At 47.9% G+C, this 19,901-nt stretch overlaps 1 protein-coding gene across 1 annotated transcript in view; it reads left to right on the top strand.

Moving 5' to 3' along the window:
- LOC147717789 (complement factor B-like) overlaps positions 1-19,901 on the top strand; it is a 321,681-nt gene that overhangs the window by 25,812 nt on the left and 275,968 nt on the right. The gene's annotated exons all lie outside the window — the stretch shown is intronic.

The following is a 19,901-nucleotide window of genomic DNA, read 5'->3' as shown; positions in this document are numbered from 1 at the left end:
CGGGGGGGGGGAGGGCACACAGGCAGGGAGAGTGGCGCAGTAGTGGCAGCCCATTACATTCCAACCCAATTCCAAATATTTATCGCAGAGCTCAGTTCAGAATAGCGCTTTCAGTGAATAGCTGCAGCGCTGCCTGCCACCAGCTCCAGGCCTGGAAGGGGATTTAAAGAGCCAATCTATTCTCTTGATCATTAAGAGTCCAAGCACACAGCTTTCTTGCTGAATATGAGAAAACACAAATGTTTGAGGCATGATTTCACAGGTAATCTTGTCCACTCGGCAGATGAGTTTTGGAGCCGAGAAAAACAATCGGGGCACTCTCCTCGAGAGGGGCATCCTGACCGCAAAATATCTTCCAAAAGTACTGGGCAGCGTGCCATGATACCACGATGGCTTCAGGTGTTCCCACCGCATCTCGTGGTAACACCAGAGAGAGGTTCATAAAGAGTGGAAAATATGTTCCTGATTGCTGGTTCTTCATTCCGCTCTAGCTCTGAACCACTAAAGACATAATTTATGACTGATGAGTAGCTGATGGAGTGAGGGAGGGAGTGAGGGAGGGAAGGGAGTGAGGGGAGTGAGGGAAGGGGAGGGAGGGAAGGGAAGGGAGTGAGGGAAGGGGAGGGAGTGAGGGAAGGAGTGAGGGAAGGGGAGTGAGTGAGGGAGGGGAGTGAGGGAAGGGGAGGGAGGGAGGGAAGGGAGTGAGGGAGGGAAGGGAGTGAGGGGAGTGAGGGAAGGGGAGTGAGGGAAGGGGAGGGAGGGAAGGGAGTGTGGGAAGGGGAGGGAGTGAGGGAAGGAGTGAGGGAAGGGGAGTGAGTGAGGAAGGGGAGTGAGGGAAGGGGAGGGAGGGAGGGAAGGGAGGGAGGGAAGGGAGTGAGGGAGGGAAGGGGGTGAGGGAAGGGGATGAGGTAAGGGGAGTGAGGGGAGGAGGTGAGGAATGGGAGTGAGGGAGGGAAGGGGAGGAGGGAAGGGAGTGAGGGAAGGGAGTGAGGGAGGGAAGGGAGTGAGGGAGGGAAGGGAGTGAGGGAAAGGGAGGGAGGGAGGGAAGGGGATGAGGGAAGGGGAGTGAGGGGAGGGGGTGAGGAAGGGGAGAGAGGAAGGGGAGCGAGGAAGGGAGGGGAGTGAGGGAGGGAAGGGAGTGAGGGAAGGGGAGGGAGGAAGGGAAGGGGGTGAGGGAAGGGGAGGATGTGAGGAAGGGGAGTGAGGGAAGGGAGTGAGGAAAGGGGAAGGAAGGGAGAGAAGGGGGTGCGGGAAGGGGAGTGAGTGAGGGAAGGGGAGGGAGGGAAGGGGAGTGAGTGAGGGAAGGGGAGTGAGGGAAGGGAGTGAGGGGAGGCAATGAGTCTGATGGTGCAAGCCACCTTTCTTGACGTCACTTCCTATTGTGACGTCAGCGTCCCCCCACTTCTTTTTTTAGAACTTGTGCCCTGGAGAGAGAGGTGTGTATGCCGGGTCTTGTAGCTCAGTGGACGAAGGCGTCTGCTGCAGGGACCTGTGTTCAACCTCATGGTCACCGTTTTTTTTGTTGCTCTAGCCCCGCCCCGCCCCCACTGACCCCGCCCCCAACGGTGCAGCCCTCGGACACAAACCACACTGTAAATTTGGCCCCCGAGAGAAAGTTTGTGAGTACCCATGTCTTAGATGTTCCGTCCCGCCAAGAAGGGCCACTGAGTGCTGTGCTCGGCCCTGGCAATGGGGCAAGTCTATAATTATGCAAAAAACGCCATGGCCAAGGGCGTAACACAGGCCCACGCAGCCCCAGCGTTGCGGGGGGCCCCCTCACTCCAGGGGCCCCAGGCTGGCCCCCTCAATACATCAATCATCATGTGGATTTTAATGGTGCGCTGTGCGCACCGCTGAGCTCGTAACTGATTGTTGCATGAGCCCTTGAGGCACTTGTAAATGGTGCACGCCGCGGCTCTTGCAAATGGTGCGGGTGGGGGACCCGGCCGAGGCCCTGGCCTGAGGCTAGTTATAATGATGTGCGGTTGTGCGGCCCTGGCCGGGGCCCCGTAAGGCTCTTACGAAATTGTGCAGGGCCCCGGCTGGGGCCCCGGGAGGCTGTTGCAAATGGACCATGGTGCGAGGGGAACCTGCCTGGGGCTCTTTATTCGTGGCGTGCGAGGCTCAGTGAAGTCTCTTTTATTGAATAAATTAAAGGGTGGGTGCACCCGGGCGCTGCGTGCACTGGTTTCACTTTCTACTTTGGCTTCCGGCCTCGGGATGCGTATGCGCGCCATAGGGTGGGGGGGCGGGACGGCGGGGACAGGACTGGTGACCAATACCTGGGTCCTTATTATATTTGTCATGACTCATGACATGCGATATGCAGGTTAGAGACGAGGTGTGGCATCCAACAAGAGAAGAAGACCCAGCAGCAACGCTCCTACGCAGGCCAGGACTGTCCGAAGTCCACTGCGTCACCGACAGGGCCTGCCCTGTATCCATAATTTAAACTATTTAAATTGCACCCCGGCCCCCTACCTGGCTGGCTAGCTAGCCTTGCGCTGGCCTCAGCCTGCCTCTCTGCCCGTCCCGCTTGTTGGGGCCTTGCGCCGGCTAACAGAACTGTGAGCTGCAGCCTGCAGGCCAGACCCCAGGCCCCGCCGCCAGACCTCAGGTCAAGTGTCAGGTGTGTCTGTGTACTCGGTCCGAGCCAGCCCTGGGCTAATTACAGGTCTGAGGGAACACAGAGGCAAGCGGCCGTGGCATGACTGGGGCCCTAATGCTGGGATAAAAAGCAGGTTGGGTGACGGGGATAACTCTGAAAAACTGGGGGTCTCGGATTTAAATCGTGGTGGGAAGGCACAGCATCTCATCCTTCAGAGGATCAACAAATACCACTGGGCATTATAAACACATTACAAACACCTGCTGTCAGCACCTAGAAATTTCGCATATATACAAGGCGCTATATTAATGCAGCATTAATCTCTATGATTACCTCTATATCAGCATCTCAGCATGAGCCCCGCCGTTTATTAGTGCAGTAATAACCTTTTACAGTTATTGTTGTGGAATCGCGAGCGGGACGGAGGTCGAGGGTGTTAAAGCCACTTTAATTACGTATCATATAAGTCACTGAAGAAGCACAGGGGATTGATTAGAGCACCCTTTGTGTAGGCCTAGATTCATGGGCAATAAAGTGTCATTAGACCAACCCGGGTACCATAACCGGCCTTGCTTAGCTCATGGACGTTTCCGGGCACACAAGGCTACTGGGGTGTAAAGGTGGGTGAGCCAACTGGCAGGATTGGTTCTAAGACTCTGCGTATGAGCCGAGACGAGTACTGAACATTTTTTGGGGGGAGGTAAATGTTGTAAACGTAATATAAAAAAATGGTAACATCTCCCAAAATCTAATTTAAAAAAGTGTATTTGTTTAACAAACTGAAGCGTTTTGCCATAGTTCATCAGATTATATCACCAGGGCTTTAAGTGGGCCTGGTCCTGCCGGTGATGAGCCCCGCAGTTCTAACAAGCAGGGGCTGAGACAGGTCCCTATCGGGTTATCCATTTTTGCCCTCACCCTCAAGGTAAAAATATGTAAATCTTAGCTCTCCAACAGTGCCACCCTTCACTGCCATTGATGTAACTGCAAAGAGACTCGTTCTATTTCTTTCACAGTCTCATTTCAGAACCGAAGCATTTTCAATATACGATACTACAAAGCCAGACTTGTTGCTCATTTATGTATCTTATGCGACAAATAGCCATTGACAAAGCCAATAGTACTGGCTTGTTGTAAGTGTGATGTTACTTGTATTATATATCTATTTGTTAAGATTTAAAGTGGTCACACGTTTTCCCCAGCATTGAGATCGGAGGGCGCGGGAGGTTGGCAGAGTGAGACTTGAAAGCAAATCCCTTCTTTCTAATGCAACACACGCAGAGTAATACCCTACCCTGTTTGAAGTACGTAGTGTAAACACCCGGTGTGCTGTTGTAAATATCCGGTAAAATGATCAGACTTCTTCCAACAGTGACGCTGACTGACGTTATGGAAAAGATGTGTCATTTCTACTTTTAAAACAGGCTACTCGGGTCCGTCCGATGGAAAGGACTACCATCGCGCCATGTAAATGCGCCAACAGAGAGAACCAGAACACGCTCTTTTTGATTAAGGATGTTCCCACAGAACGGCCATGCCAACAAAATCACTCTGCGTGCATACCAAATATGGAAAGCTGAATGCTACTCTAAGTTTCCATAGCCTCCACAGGCTTCGGACACAAGGCTCACCACCAAACCTTGCTTCTGCGGACTATTATAAGGTCCCGAGAGTGTAGGTTCTTCAGAGACCAGAGAACAATGTAGATGGTAGTGTCTAGCCTGGAGGGTTAAACACGGTCACACATCCTTCCACAGAGGTCTCCATGAAGTGCCATTGTTCATTTATTGGGAAAAGTTTGATATATTTAGTTTTTTATTGGAAGTGGAGACGATTTCTAGGAGCCTGCAGATATAAAGGTGCTCTTTCACCGCAACAATATTTTCCACCTGTAAAGTGGTGTCCAAATACTTCATATGCCATCCATTACTGGAGACGTGTTGGTCAGTAGCATACTAAGTGATGCCAGGGGTATCACTTCTAGAATGTGTCTGTCTATCCTGCCCAGGAAACATCCCCAGGCCTGCAGTCCATTGGGGTAAATGCCCTTTTAGTAGTATGGTCAATCTGGGCCTGGTGTCAGTTATCAGTAAATTTCCTTCACAGTTCTGAAACACATCTTTTCTAGCCATTATATTATACCCGCTGTACATTGGCTAGAAACAAAGAAAGCATGTGATTGGTATAAATCCACATTAAACACTGTGAGGTGTCCACTTAGTGAATGGTTCCCTTTGGGCTGGGGGCGAACATATTTCTTCTTCTGTGCCAATTCTACTGAAGAGCCATTCTCACAGAAATGCCGCTTATCAACCAATAACCTCTTCAAAGGAGTCCAGAAAATTAATTTGACTGCAGTCTTTCACCATAGTGAAGCCAAATCTATCTTTCCTCAGAAGACGCTGTCCAGAGAGGGACTTTCTATTAATAGGGGAAGAGCCATCCATGAACAGGGTGGTGACGTAGTTATTCGTCTCAATGGGGGCACCACAGCCAGAAGAGAAATTAGGAAAAATCGTTCTTCAGAAGTTATAGAACCTGATAATTAGACTGAAATTTACTTTTTTTTTTAAAGTTTGCACCATCTTTGTCTTCTTTTGCGGTGAAATAACATTTAACAAGAGACACACGCGCAGCTACCCAATATAATGTGCCTGCTGTTAATGACGCATGCTATTAAGCTACGTGCTGCTAACGGGACAGACGTTCACTTCCACACACTATTCTACAGGTGCTATAATGCCCCGACTCTGAGACTGTAACCAATCCACACCCTTCCATCAAAACATCACTTGTATGTCTCTCCCCTTTCTGTTTCTTTTCATCAATAGCGTAATCATTAGTCTGACATTCTTACACTCTTGAAGATCGCTACATTGGAGAGAAAGTGTTCACTACAGCAATAACCAACAACCCTCAACTCTCAAAGTTCCTGACACTCCTGTTCTCCTGCCACTGGGAGCTCTCCTTCTTGTTGCTAGACACATCACACGTCTTTCCCTTATGCTTTTTCTCCATCCGGCATAGTAGCCCCTCCCCTCATTTGCTATCCCACCCTAATGGTGTAATACCTATACCATTCCCTCCTTCTCTCCTGTAGCAGTGAATTCTTTTTTTTTTTTTTACAGAGGATTCATTTTTTGAAACTTTATTGTGTATGTGCTATTTCCGACACACCAAGAATGTGAAGTTCAGTTTGAAAATGTGGGCAAACAGAACAATTATCCATCTTTGCGTGATAGTGTCATATCCATAGCACTTTGCAAGTTCATCCTTGTATTCTTAGGGATGAAGAAAGAAATATATGAACTCTACATGGACAGTAAGCTAATTTCACTTATCTGTTGAAAGTAGAAACGCAAAGACAGTATGTCTTCTTATAATGTTCTATTGCATGGAAGGATCTTTTATAGATGCTTATATTTTCATCAAACTCACGATTGCTTACAATTAAAAATTTGCAAACATTCGTGACAAGAATTTTCAATTATATTAAGGACACGGAGGCGAGGATTATGCTTTCTCGATTTCTTTACTACCAACAGCAGCCAATAGGAACATAGTAAAGAAAAAAGCAAACTACAACTCCCATGAGCCCATAGGCAACCATAGAGACTATATGCTATATAAACCACCATAGAGGACAACACTTCCTCTTTCTTTGTCCAGGAAATCATAAACAGTCAAAAGTCATTGAAGAAAATACCGCCGACCATCCTGAAGGAAAAAACCGAAGGCAACTGCAAAAGTGGGCCAACAGGAGACAGGCAACCATCCAAAGGCAAAGTGCCGCATCAGGAAACACAGCAGATCCAATATCCAAGGTGGCGGAAAACACTGCAGGAGAGACCACGACGAAGGATCACTTTTGGTCCGAACCTGAAAGAAAAACAGAGCCGTAATACACAACTCCAAAACCTTGGAAAGGTAGCATCACATAGGGTGGGGAAAAAATCAATGCAAGAAACATTGCAGATCATAGCAAAGCAAAGATGCAAAATAAATAATGCAGTAGAATACAAATGGGTGGGATAATCCTCGCCTCCTTGTCCTTAATAGAATTGAAAATCCTTGTCACGAATGTTTGCAAATTTTTAATTCTATGGCAGGACAGGAGGCTCAGATTATGCTTGTTCAAAGCTTGTCCACCACAACAGAGGCAATATCCACAATGGGTTTGAAATAATACGTCTTAAACACAGAAACAGAAGACCAATCAGCTGTATTCACAATGTCCTGCAAACTCACACCAACATGGAAAGCCTTAGAGGCCATGGCACCCCTCGCGGAATGAGCTCCAAAAATGGAGACATCAATTCCTGCCTCAGACATAAGCCAGCGCACCCAACGAGCAAGAGTAGCTGGCGCCACAGGCTTAAAAGGCTTTTGCAAAGCAATCAACAACTGTCCAGACAAATCCTGACGAAAAGGAGCAGTACTCACCTCATAATCTTTTATGCACCAGACCACACATAACTGTGCGTTCTGAGGAAAAGCTGGTTAAGTGACAGTAGACAGATTAGTCTTTGTTCGTCTGGAAACCGTAAAAGTAACGCCTTCCGGGGAAAAAGAACGGCCCGCGAGATCCAACGCGCGTACATCCGAGATACGCTTACAAGATACCAAGCATAAAAGCATTGTCAATTTTGCAGACAATTGCTTACGAGACAGAGAAGCGTTGGGAAGCCAAGCTTCCAGAAAACGTAAGACAACGGAGACATCCCAAAGAGCGACATACTTCGGACATGGCGGCTTAGCCATCCGAACACCACGAAGCAATTTAGAGATTAGATGATGTTCTCCAATAGGCTTCCCGTCGACAAAATCATGGCCCGCAGAGAGAGCGGAGCGAAAAGAATTGACAGTCCTGTAAGCAGAACCAGAAGAAGCGATGGAAGCAAGAAAATTAACAACTAAAGAGACATCTGCTGAAGCGGGATCCAGGTCTCATTCAGAACACCAATTACACCATCGTCGCCAAGCTGACGCATAACGCTTGCGCGTGTTGGGGGCCCAAGCTTCATTGATAAATCTCTCAGCGTCTCCAGATAAGCCAGGGACTTTCCAGCGTTCCCCGAAAGACGCCACGCCACCAGAGGGAGCTGGCCCGACAGAATTAGAGGATGTGGATGGAGCAGAGGATCTAACAGCAGGTTCCACTTCGTTGGAAGCAGGAACGGAGTCGAGCAACTCATTTCCAGAAGGTCCGGAAACCACGCTTGAGCCCTCCAAAGAGGAGCTATCAGAATGATCTCCGATTGAAACTGCTTCGTTCTGGCCAAGACTCGCGGGATCATTGCGAACGGGGGAAAAGCATAGCAAAGCTGAGGAGGCCAAGTCTGGAGAAAGGCATCCGTGGCAAGAGCCTCCGGATCCGGACGCCAGCTGTAAAACTTGGGCAGTTGAGCATTGAGGCGAGAGGCGAGGATCGATCCAAGGTCGACCCCAAAGGCGAGACAGATTCCGAAAGACAGGGAGGTGAAGCCGCCAGTCGCTGAAGTCCAGCAGATGGCGAGAGTTCCAGTCGGCCACTTGATTCTGGCGACCTTGGAGATACTCTGCAATAAGAGTGATCTTCCTCCGAAGGCAGAAATGCCAGAAATCCTTCGCAATCTCTGCTAACAGTCTCGACCGTGTTCCCCCCAGTTTGTTCACATGCCTCGCCGCTGAGATGTTGTCCATGCGGAGCAAAATGCAACAGCTGGTGGCCTGAGGAACAAGGCTGCGGATCGCAAAAGATCCTGCCAGAAGTTCCAGGCTAGTTCGTCCTGAGACCAACGGCCGCCCGTCGTCATGTCTCCGCAACGGGCTCCCCAGCCCCACAGACTCGCATCCGATTCCAACACCAAATCCGGAGTCGAGCCAAACAGGGCTTTCCCGTTCCAGGCTTCCATGTGATGGAGCCACCACAACATCTCCGACTTCGCGGCCTGTGACAGAGGAACAAGGTCGGAATAACGAAGACCCTTCTGCAAGTGCCGGATCTTGAGCCGTTGCAGGGCCCGATAATGTAAGGGACCTGGAAAGATCGCCTGAATGGAAGAGGCCAATAGTCCGACAATCCGAGCGATCGACCGCAAAGATACGTTCGGTGCGGACAACAGTAACTTCATTTCCCTCTTGATAGACCTGACTTTCTGGGCAAGCAAGAGAAGCTGGCAAGATATCGAGTCCACGAGGAAACCCAGAAACTCTATCGACTGAGTGGGTTGTAAATGAGATTTCTGAGGATTCACTAGAAATCCGAGAGACTGAAGCAGATCGATTGTCCACGATAAATGGCAACGTAGTTGCAGCGGGCACTGAGCCATCAAAAGAATGTCGTCCAGATACACGATTAGCCGCACCCCGCGCGCTCGCAGCGATTTCATAACTGGTCTCAGGAGCTTCGTGAAGCACCATGGAGCAAACAATAGGCCGAACGGGAGAACCGTGTACTCGAACCACTCCCCCGACCATTGGAACTGAAGAAAGCGGCGATGAGGCGGAAAGATGGGAACGGACAAGTAAGCGTCCTTCAAATCCAGGCGAACCATCCAGTCGCCCTTGCGAAGAAGATCCCTGAGAAGATGGATGCCCTCCATCTTGAAGTGGCGATAGACCACCCCGTTGTTGAACTCCTTGAGATTGAGCACAAGGCGAGAACCTCCCCCTTTCTTCTCCACCAGAAACACATTGCTGACGAACCCCTGTGGATGCAGGGTCGTTCGGACAATGGCCCCTTTGAGAAGAAGAGAATCGATTTCCTTGGAGATCACCTCTCGATCTCGTTGGGAAAAAACAAGGGGAAAAGGGACGGGACCTTGAAGGGGTGGGTGATAAAATTCGATGTGGTACCCTTGAACTGTCTGCAATATCCATGCATCGTTTGAGATCGTGCGCCAATTCTCTAGAAAAAATTGCACCCTGCCCCCCAGAACAACACTGTCGTAAGGAATCAAGCTCACCTGTTGAGGAGAAATCTTGGCGACCTCCCTAGTTTCCACCGTAGCCTCCTTTGTTGCCTTGACCACGACCTTTACGGGAGGGGTAGAAGGTCGTCTTGGAACCTGAATAGGAAGACTGTTGTTGTTGACGTTGTCCGCCCCCTCCCTGGTGGGACTGTTGGCCACGCTGCTGACCAGAACCTCGGCAGAACGAACGTCCCCCAGAACGTCCGGCCCTGGCAAAAACCGGGCGGAACGCCCTGCGCAAGGAAGACTGCGCCTTGTCAAGGCCACTAAAGGTCGCAACGAACTTTGTTAATTCCTTTAAAAATATCATTGACCAAACAGGAGACCCTGAGCTAGGGGGCCCGACTCAGACGTTGCAAGTTCAGATAACCGGGGATCCATTTTCAACAAGATGGAACGTCTACGTTCGGTGGAAAGGGCACAGTTCGCGTTTCCCAGGAAACAGATAGCCCGTTGGGCCCAACCAATAAGCTCATCCGGGTCGATGCCAGATGCCGACCCTTGTGCCTGATAACCTAAATCCAGGATCTTCGTCAGGGGGCCAAGAAGATCAAGCAACTTATCCTGACACGGGCGCCAAGAGCGATCAATTCCCTTCTTTGGATCTTTAGTGAATTTTTTGAGGTATGTCAAAATAGTCGGATCGACCTCCGGGGTGTCAGCTAACTTATCCTCCAACTCCGGGCGAGGGCACTCGGAGCGTAACCGAGAGCGCACCTCCTGATCAAAGGATTCACCGATGTGAGCCTGTATGTAATCAGCAACCTCTGGTGCAAGGGACCAAGTTTTGGAGTTGGGATGGATGATATCCGTCGGCTCAAAGGTCAGGACCGGTGGATGGGAAGAGGCGTCAACAAAATGTTCTTTGCGTGATTTTTTAGCACGGGGGAGACCAGAGGGACCTGAAGACGAAGAGGAGGAGGTGTCCTCCGTGTCCGGGGGAGGGGGATGGGATCTTTTAGACACAGTAGGGGCAGATAAGGACTTAGCTAATTTCATAAAGTCAGACTTATGAGGATTCTTAGGCGACTTAAAGGAGGTCTTGGTAGAAGAGGACGGAATCCAGCCCTGCTGCTGAGCGTAATCTGTCAAATGGCGCTTCAGAGGTCCTATTGCGCGGACTAGCGCTGTATTGACTGAATGTTGGACCCCTTGGTCAAGGGCATCGACCAAGTCGTATTCAAAGGACTCTTCGGGCTCCTCATCGTAATAATATTCCTCAGCATTCTCATATTCAGCCATGGTGGAAGAAAAAAGATAATACACACCACTGAGGAAAATATATATAAATATATATATATATATATATATATATATATATATATATATATATATATATATATATATATACCAATAAGCCCACTAAAATAAGAAAGAAAGGTCTAGGCGTAAACCAAGCGACCCAGTCAGGGGGAGTGACAGCCCCAAGCAAGCCTAACAGGCAGAGCAACAAACTCGACCAAAGAAACACAAATTTGAGAGTGGAGGGACAGGCTTGCAGATATAGTCACCCTAGGCAACGCCTCTATAGATTATACAGCCCTAAACCCTATTCTGAGGCAAAGGGCGTCTTGAGGGGCTCTCCGGCAGGCAGTGGGCTGAGGGACAACAAAGCAACGCCGCCTCTGAGCGTGTCCAGTCTCCGTGTCACACACGGAACGTAAATAAAGCCAATGCGCATGCGCGGAGGCTTGCCTGACACTCCAGAAGAGGAGCGAAGCGCGACACCAGCGCGCGAGCCCCCGAGCCCCGGTCCCGCTCCACAAAGAAGAAAACACACGGGCACAAAGCACCCGTAGTACAAGAGAGGCGACACGCGCTCTCAGCAGCGAAGAACAAACAAACCACAATACGCCGAAGCAACGGACGCCAGAGGCGACGAACCACACGGCAAAGCGGCGATAAGCAAAGGAAGCCGCCGAAAAGCGGCGTACAACATTTGAGTAAATGCACAATGCAATATACAATGCAATAAACAAACATGCAAGCAGTAACAAGTAAGAGAAAAGGACTTAACTGGCTGCGAAGCAGCAAAGAAAGAGGAAGTGTTGTCCTCTATGGTGGTTTATATAGCATGTAGTCTCTATGGTTGCCTAAGGGCTCATGGGTGTTGTAGTTTGCTTTTTTTCTTTACTATGTTCCTATTGACTGCTGTTGGTAGTAAAGAAATCGAGGAAGCATAATCTGAGCCTCCTGTCCTGCCATAGAATTTGTTTTACCACTGGCAATTGCTCAGAGTAGCATTTCACACCGTCATTCTTCTGAACTCCATTTTGCCTTAGTTTGGACTCAGCCATATGCAAATCAGTCTGGACTCTGCTCCAATAGGAACAATCCAGCGGGGGTCCTCCCTGAACCAGAACATAAGCAACCCAAGACTGGTTTCATGCTGATTCTGGCTCCTCAGTCGGGTGTAGTATGGTTCCAGTGGCACAGTGAGGGACCTGAGCCATGATGAGTTCTGATTGGCTGCCACCACTTCAACCAGGAAGTAGTGGCAGCCATCTTGGGACTCAAGACTCACCCGAATACAATGATAATTCATTTCACTAGCAGCTTAAAATGTTTCCAAACAAAACAGTGCTATCCGTACACTTGAGGGTTTGATTTTAAAGTTAAAAGAAAACACATCTATCAGGTGGAAGTCTCAGATATACGTTGTTTAAACTCAAGCCAACTTTAGCAAGGGTCCTGGCTCTTTTTGGCCACATCCACCCCAGAAACATAGTGACAGTGAATGCATACGGTAATCTTGGGTCTCATCTGAGGATTCTAAAAGCAGTACAACTGATTTGAGTCGTCATTTGCCCGCAGAATGAGTGATCCATTTCTGCTGGGGACTAACATATCCTGGGCAGGCAAACAGGACATGACCAATAATTTTTCCAGAGCTATTACTGGTGGAACACTGAGCACAGTATATCATCGTTTAGAGACCATTTATTGGTAAATGTTTTCAAGGGCAATGTACCAACCTGGAATTGGAAATATAGTTTCTCATCTAGTGGCACAGTAACAGCATCACAATATGGTTCCAGAAAGCACCAGTCCAAAAGTCTAAGAATCTCCCCATCAATGAGGAGTTAGCAATAGGTTCAACCTCATTTTGTCCAACCAATACCCAATAGTGATTTTTAAATGCCGCTTCCAACCACACACCCTATGCATATTGTATCTTGCTACTCATGTAGGCAAGCGCTTCAGAGCTCCACATAGGGATAGTAGGCCCTCTATACATATAACAATACAATACATTCAAACCAGCTCCATCCCCTGTCTTCTTGGCTCTGTCCTTTAGCTCCTGCCTCCTGCCGCCTTGCAGCCGCCCAGGTTTCAAATTAAAATATGCTAGATTTTTGGGTGGTAGGGCAAAGTGGTACATGGTGGGCCGCGCCGCCGAGGGGGGGCCTCCTCCATGTGCTTTGCAGGTTGGCCCCCTCAAGTTTCGTTTCGCCACTGGCCATGGCCGCACAATCGCGTTATTCCAGTGGCCCCGCCAATAGGTCAAAGCAAGTACAGGTGTTACAGACATGGCACTGCCTAAGGAAGCTGACTGCAAAAATGGGATGTGAGCATTAAAAGTGTAAGCAACAGCATATGGCGGCCTCAAACAACGCTAGGTGTGCAGAGATGGGAAGTGTGCAGATAGATATACTGAGTAGTGCATAACTAGTCATGTGACATAAGGATGATGTACATTTGCAGGTTCTGGGCCCATTTACAATATAATGGATTGTGTTGAGATAAGTGTAGTGAATTAAAAATGAAACTTTAAATCTGTAAATTGTTTAAGGTAGATTTCAGAAATAAGATTAACTACTACACTTCTGCTGCTGTTGAAAGCATTCACGAAAAAAGCTTATCAGATGTAAACAACAATAACCCTTAACTGTCAAGTGATATAGACACACATTTTGCAATATAATTTTAAGACGTGTCACTGGTGTAAAAAAAATAAAAAGGAACCCTAATAATTTTGCACATGGTCAATATCAACTACACAAGTGAACAAACACCCAGGCTGATAGGGGACGGTGTCAAGCAAGAAATAACTCTATGGTCGAGAAATCACTCCAGTGTTTGGCACACAATGGGTGGACAGTTTATTCTGCGGCCATGAATTAACATAATAGTTGGCCTGCTCCCGTCACACCGGCTGTCGGCCAATGAATGACCTGTAACTTGCCGTCAATAAAAACATACATACGCTCGGATCCCTCTCGCATTCCATCCGCGCAGATCGAGTGACACCCGGAAGTAAACCGTACTGTACACGGTGTACACTGTAATAACCTCCCCAGTTTAAACCCGCAAACACCAGGTGCGCACGGGGTGATTCATCAGCGGTGAATGCTACAACACCTTGAGGTGACAGGATTATTCGCCTATTAAATCTCACACCGTTGTTTTCAAGAAGCTGGAACACAGCGGCCATCCTGTAGGGCGGGTTCACACCTGGGGTTGTGTCGAAACGAAAGCTGACATTAAGTGAACCCAAATACCTGTGGGGTTAGTCCCACGGGGTGGGGCTGCTGCTACCGTAAGCACTGCGCTCTAGTCTACACCATAGCAGTGTAAACGCAAACTCTGTAACTTTGGTGCACGTTCAACGCTGACATTAAGTGAACCCAAATACCTGTGGGGTTAGTCCCACGGGGTGGGGCTGCTGCTACCGTAAGCACTGCGCTCTAGTCTACACCATAGCAGTGTAAACGCAAACTCTGTAACTTTGGTGCACGTTCAACTAATGCATTTTATGTAATAACAGCTCTTATCTGTTCGCTTTTTATAACTTTGGTCGTCTTTAATGCTCTCATAACAACTGACTTTGAGAATCATCAGGCGGCTAGTAAAATAAAATACTATAAAAAAAACTCCAATCCATTTCGGATGCTCTGCTGACTATTTGCCCGGAATGCAATACATTTTTGGACCCTGCTGGTTGCCGTCCGCAGGAGCACGAGCACTTTCAAGGCCTCCCCTGCTGAATGTGAGGAGTAAAATGGCGGCATCTTGGAATGGTTTTATGTTAACCAAAGCAAAACATTTATCACAAAGAAATGTTATATTTGTTCAAACTTTCAAACTTTGGACATCTTGGACATGCTAGCTTTCCAAAGCTGGAGACTGGAGTATATAACAAGCATTGGCAAAGTCAATAGGTAGTCCCCATAAGAGAGCTGGTGGCTCTGCAATGTGTTGTTGCCATTATGTACTCCAGTATAGCTGCTCTGCAGCATGGCTAAAGGTTAGTGGTGTGGGGTAGAGTGGAGTCGGGGAGTGGGGTAGATTAGTATGGTAGATTGGACTGGGGTAGATTGAATTAGGGTGGAGTTGGGGAGCATAGTTGCCAATTGTCCTGTTTTTGCAGGGACAGGTTTGCAAGTTGGTGACTGTCCCGGGTAATATTGTTGCTGAAACTGTACCTCTTTATTGCACACAGGTACACAAACAAGAACTTTCTATCCACAGCAGCCCTACGCTGTAAACTGTCCCGGGAATTTGTATACAAATGTTGGCAACTATACGGTAGATCAGGGGATATTGGGTAGAGTGGAGTGGGGTATATTGGGATAGGTTGGAGTGGAGTAGGGTAGGCTGGGGAAGAGTGCAGTGGGGGGACTAGGGTAGATTGGATCGCAGCAGGTTAGAGTGGAGTGGGGTAGATTGGAGTAGGATAGATGGGGTTGGTTATAGTAGGGTAGAATGGAGTGGGGATATATTGGAGTAGTTTGGAGTTCAGTGAGTAGAGTGGGGTGGATTGGAGTGGTGTGGGGAACACCAGCACTAAAATGTGTTAGTCTAACCTGTGTTGTGTGGTACTTGGCAGGGCTGGAACACATGAGGATCTACACCTGTGTGGTACCTGCTGCAAAAAGATTCGTATTAATGGCTGTAGGGAGCTGTAGCTGACCCGGTTGGGGTCAAGGTATCAAGGAGATACGCGTAGGACAGTCACAGGACATAACAGCATCTCTGGACATGCATTCACCTGGTGTAAATAGCTCATTTAATCCTGTACTTTACACCTATTTACAAATCCAAGGTTGTTTTTTGACTGTAGCGTTATTGTCAAAACGTAACTTTCCTTCACTTACATTTCTTCCATCCTGTCCAATTCAAGGATACCTTAACATATCTGAGTTTATCCACAAACAGGAAAGGAGAGGTTTTTGACGGCGACAGGATCAAAGACTGTCTGAGTGCGGTCTTTGCGTGGTTTCAGCGGCACAGCCTGAAATGCAACTCGGATAAGTCTGAGCTGCTTTTCTTTGGCTGTGCCCCTGACCCCGGCTGGAAGTCGTGGTGGCCTCAGGACATGTTCCCTCCGGAGAAGGCGTCTTCCCAAGTTAAAAATCTCGGGGTAGTGTGCGACGACGACCTTTCTTTTCGACCCCATATTATGGGGCTATCAGGGAAATGTTTTGGCATCCCGAAGATGCTCAGAAAATTTCTTCCACTGCTCTCCCTGCAATATAGAAAAACTGTCGTTCAGGCGTTAGTAGGGTCTCGATTAGACTATGCTAATGCGCTATACTCAGGATTGCCCAAGTATCTACTGGCTAGACGGCAAATTGTACAAAACTCGGCGGCTAGAGCCATATTTGGTCTGCCAAGGAGAGCTAGAGCCTCAGAGCTTCTAAATAGGCTGCACTGGCTACCTATTTCTAGAAGAATTATGTTTAAAATCCTCATGCTGGCTTTCAAAGCCCTTCACTCGGTGGGTCCTAAATACATCAGAAAGCGCATTGCTTTTTATGTGCCGCGGAGGATGTTGCGGTCAGCTGAGTTGGCTAAAGTGGATGTACCGTCGATTAGACGGGCCCAGATGGGAGGATGGTCTTTCCAATATGTGGGGGCTTGCCATTGGAATGAGCTCCCTCTCACTCTTCGTAAAGCCACCAGTCTTCTTGCTTTCAGGAAGGAGCTAAAGACCATGCTCTTTTCTGCATAAACTCTGAGATCGTAGCGATTTGCTGCCTTTGTGCTTCTTTGGTTTTCAGGCCTCTTTGTCAAAGCGCCGGGACACCCCCTGGGGTAGCCGTGCGCTCTAAAAAGTATGGCGTAACATAACATAACATAACAGTATCCCCCCTGACCCCCCATCAGGGTGTGCCATGAGGGTATTTATTCACATCCCCCTGCTTTCCTCCTATGCAGCCAGAGTTCTGCTGCCCTTTTATCCTCAACCTTCTAGGGCCCCCTTCTCTTTAGTTGTTGAAGTCTGTTCATGTCATCTTCGCATTCCTTTAGTGGTCTCAGTATCTCCATGAATGATGGACCTCTGTGCTCTATCTCTTCCCAGTACACACTAATAGTACTTCTTCAAGTCTCTGCATCAGTGCTTCTTTGAAGCTAGATGTACCTTTGTTTTTTTTTGTTTTTTTAAATATCTTTATTAGATTTTATAAACAAAAAAGACAATACAACACATAAAACAACACCCCCCCCCCCCCTCCGGTCGGGCAGGTTATATGTGGAACATAAGGAAGCCATAAAGCATATATATGATAAAAGAAAAGGGTAAATAAATGAATTATCAGATAATCATTCAAAGACAAATGAACATCAGGTTAGTTAGGTACATGTGACAGCTAAATCATTACAGCCAGATTGTTTTTGTTGCGTATAAAATCCTATACAAATGTAAATACATAGCTTGTCTCCTTTCTGGTGAAGAATTGGCTTGGTAGTTTAGTCTGCCCTGTTCCCATGATGCACTGGGCCAGGGACAGACTGATTTGCATATAGCCAGGTTCTGAGCTGGGATGGTGCAGTGAGATAAATAACGGTGATGGATCAAGCCCTGATCTTTGCACTGGGTAAGAGTGGTCTGCTTAATTCAGACACTCTGTTCATCACCACCACCTTTTCTGAATCAAATGCGAATGTATGCACCGGTTGAACTGCGGTATTTATGGCCCCTCTTTGGCCAGAAAGGCATGGTTAGGCGTGTCCTGGGTTTCTACAACCTACTTTGTAGGGATGAGTAGGAAGACAGGCAGCTGTTTGCTAAAGTTTAATAGAACCCAATTTACTGGTTAATTTCTTGCAAATTTCATTTATACTTGCCAAGTTAGTGTTAACAGGAAATATTATAATGCCAAAATTATTGGGAAAAAGACCAGGTGCTGCAAGTTGGTTTCGGTTTGGATTATCTCAAGCTAACTAAATATTGGGCAACTGTATATTTACCTGAACTGGCAGATCTGGCCAAAGTCAATAGGAATGCTGTTCTTTTTAGAATCTGCTTTGGAACATATGTTCTGGCTGAGAAACAGTGACCTCCTTGGTCAAGTATCCTTCAACGGAAAAACTTTGTCCACTTTGCAAAAATGTTGTTAACGATCTTAATCTTGTATTACTTTTCTGTAAGGCTCTACAAAAAAATCAACATAGATCGCTTCTTTGTCCTCCGTTTTTTAAACATAATATAACTTCTGCATTTGGGGCCCTGTGTTTATATTGCCACCTGCAAATATGCTACAGTGTATTTCAAAATGTAAAGAGTTTTTGTACCTTTGTATTGGTAAACTGTGATGTTTCCAGCAGACACACTTTCCTTTAAATTACTTGGAAGGTGCCATATTTGATGATGAACCCCAGTCCACTTCCCAAATTATAAAGTAGACTCAACTTCCAGAAGTTCTTGGTTACATCTGTGAGGCTGGACAGTAGCATAAATGAAAAGGGGGGGCTTTTGGTCCCCCCGCCCGCATGGCGGTGCGGCGACCGCCCCCTCCCCGGTGCCTCTCGGTGGTGGGGCGTGTCCTCTGGGGCGCGCCCTACCACCGATTGGGTGGCGCCCTCCCTGACCCGGATGGGATTAAATGACATCCGGGTCAGGGGGGCGGGCTGCAGGAGGGGCTGGGTGGGGGGGGCGTAGCCACCCCCCCAGACCCTCGAGGATAAAGAAACGGGGAGCGCCCAGGTGACCCCCCTGTTGCCTGGACGCTCCCCCACACCGGTCGTGCCCCGCGCTCGGGGGCTTCTTGTTTGAGGGGGCGGGCATGATCCTATGGAGGTTCCCACCCAGGGGGAGGGGCCATTGCCCCCTCCTAGAACTTCAGGGGCAAGGTAACTGGTGCTTCAAAGGGGCGCGGGTTGGGGAGTAGTCACGCTTTCCTTAGGCTGGTAGCCACCCCGCGCGCGCATACTCATAACGTCAGCGAATGGCGCAGAGTAAGGGCCCTCCTTTAGTGGGTAAATGAAGTTCTCGGCGTGGACCGGGTAATTACCGGGCCCGGCTGCGCATGCGCACATCTTTAGGTGAGGCGCAGCTAGTAGGACCTGACACCGGTTAGCGACCTTGCCATATGGCCAGAAATGTTAGTATACAAAAATGCAGATGAGGATGTTAGATTCGGTTAGGAAACAATCTGTATTAGAATTTTGTTAAGGATAGTCACTCACACCTGCTGACAATATTGTATCGAATGTCCTGCTGATTTTTGTATAAACTGATTATCGTGCAAATAAAAATTTATTGTTTTATATCTTAATAAATACGGCCGGGGGGTCTTGCGACCTCCCGCCTTCCAAAGATAACCATGTCATGTTCATGTGTCCGGGGGTTGGTGTGGTCATAGGGAGGGGGCGGCAGCCAGTCACTGACCATGTAGATTTTAACAGTTAACACTTCTCGCGATACACAAGCAGTAAATGTGTTCCTATTACAAGCAGTACTTGGAGTCCCCACTTGGCGGGATATTTACAAATTGTGGTGCTCAGGTGGATAGGGGTAGGGTGTCTGATCTGGAAAATCTTTAAGACTTTGATAATGAACACAAATCTTGGGGATTTGTGGATTCATTGGATTCTTTCTATGTCACAGTATTAAGGTCAATAATATCAACATATATATACTAACCAGCATATCGTCAACGTAAGCATACAATGGTGCGTGTAGATTTATATTTCTTAACTCCACCTCGACTTGCCTTGAAAATATGGTGGTAATCGATCCAGTGGGTGGTAGCGCAAGGGCCCTAACAGATGACCGAAGCAATGATGTCAATAAAATGAGTAAGATGATACCTTTATACAATTCTACTCCAAGCCCGTTGCACCACAATCAAAAGAGAAAGATGGCCAGTGAGCAGAGGATTTTCCTGCTGCACACGCTAACATGCGTGCAGAGGTGATGAAGCCTGAAAGGACCTGAGAAGTCTGGTGAAAGTGTGGGGAAGGTTCCCAAACACTGTATGTAACATTGTAATGTGTCAATAGGAAAATAAATATTTAATTAAGTAATACGTTTAAACGAAAAATATAAATTAAAAAACCTCTACTAACCTTGGCCTACGTGTACAATCTTCACAGGTGTGTTTAGTAAACAG

This window comes from Lissotriton vulgaris, chromosome 5 (genome assembly GCF_964263255.1).
Source record: "Lissotriton vulgaris chromosome 5, aLisVul1.2, whole genome shotgun sequence".
Lineage (NCBI taxonomy): Eukaryota > Metazoa > Chordata > Amphibia > Caudata > Salamandridae > Lissotriton > Lissotriton vulgaris.
Note: the sequence above shows the minus strand (reverse complement) of the source record. Positions and strands in the feature narration are given on the sequence as shown.